The sequence below is a fragment of the Callospermophilus lateralis genome, chromosome 5, assembly GCF_048772815.1.
Source record: "Callospermophilus lateralis isolate mCalLat2 chromosome 5, mCalLat2.hap1, whole genome shotgun sequence".
In the NCBI taxonomy this organism is placed as follows: Eukaryota; Metazoa; Chordata; class Mammalia; order Rodentia; family Sciuridae; genus Callospermophilus; species Callospermophilus lateralis.
Genome location: NC_135309.1, coordinates 148156468 through 148157678, shown reverse-complemented (window position 1 = coordinate 148157678; position 1211 = coordinate 148156468). Strand labels below are relative to the sequence as shown.

At 38.1% G+C, this 1211-nt stretch overlaps 1 non-coding gene across 1 annotated transcript; it reads left to right on the top strand.

The window, feature by feature from the left end:
• Positions 1 to 821: 821 nt before the first annotated feature.
• On the top strand, positions 822 to 894 carry Trnav-cac (transfer RNA valine (anticodon CAC)). The gene has a single exon. It is a non-coding gene; the product is annotated as a tRNA-Val (tRNA).
• Positions 895 to 1211: the final 317 nt, after the last annotated feature.

Genomic DNA, 1211 nt, shown 5'->3' with positions numbered 1-1211 from the left:
TCCCCATGCCCCCCACGTCCTGGCTTATGATGTGAGAACTCACTCTGCATGCCCTGCTGCCATGATGTGCCATCCTCACCAGTCCCAAACTGATGGGGTCTCCCAATATTGAATTTGAACCTCCAAAATAGTGATCTTTTCTTTTCTGCATGAGTATATTGTTTCAGATATTTCATAATAGTGACACAAAGTTGACTGATGCAACACTTCACTTGCTCTGCTCCTCATATTCTAGACTCCTCCTTAAGAAATCTACAGTTCTCCAAGCCACACGACCAAGAGTCAACATGAATCCCCTTACCTTGTCTTACTAAGGGACTCTGCATCCTTTAAGCATACAGCCATCCACAAATCAGACCATGATTTTTCTGCAACTCCTTAATCTGCCTAACTCTGGTCTATTTCCCCTCAAATCCGTTTCTCACATAGCTGCCAACATAAATTTTCTGGTATGTCAATATGTAACATACAATATGCAAATCAGATTCTGTTTCTTCCCCAGTTACTTTCCATTACCCTTGGGAAAATCTTAGTACAATAAATCAAGTCCCTCATAGTCTAGCCCAGTGCTGTCCAATATGATATGAGCCACACATCTAGTTTTAAATTTTCTAGTAGCCACATTAAAAAAAAATTAAAAGAAACAGGGGGAATTAAGTTAACATACTTTATTTAGCCAAATATATCCAAACTAAGACTATTTTAACATTTGGTCAATATTTTAAAAATAAATGAGTTACTTTTGTAGTCCTATTTTTCTAGTACTCTATTTTCAAAAATTGGATGCTAATTTTTTATCAGAATATTCCATCTGGGGGGCTGGGGATATAGCTCAGTTAGTAGAGTGCTTGCCTCACATGCATGAGGCCCTGGGTTCAATCCCCAGCATCACCACCATCAGGGGAAAAAAAAAAAAAAAAAAAGAATACTTGATCTGATGCACTGCTCTAATCCCAGAGAATTGAGAATTGGGAGGCTAAGGCTCAAGGACAGCAAGTTCAAGACCAGCCTCAGCAACTTAGGGAGGCCCTAAGCAAGTTAAAGAGACCCTGTCTTGAAATTAAAAATCAATAAAAAGGGCCGGGGATGTGGCTAAATGATTAAATGCCCCTGGGTTCAATCTACAGTACAAAAAAAGAAAGAAAGAAAGAAAAAAAGAGAAATACTTCATCTGTATTTAGATTTTATAAAATTTACAACTGAAAAAGTTA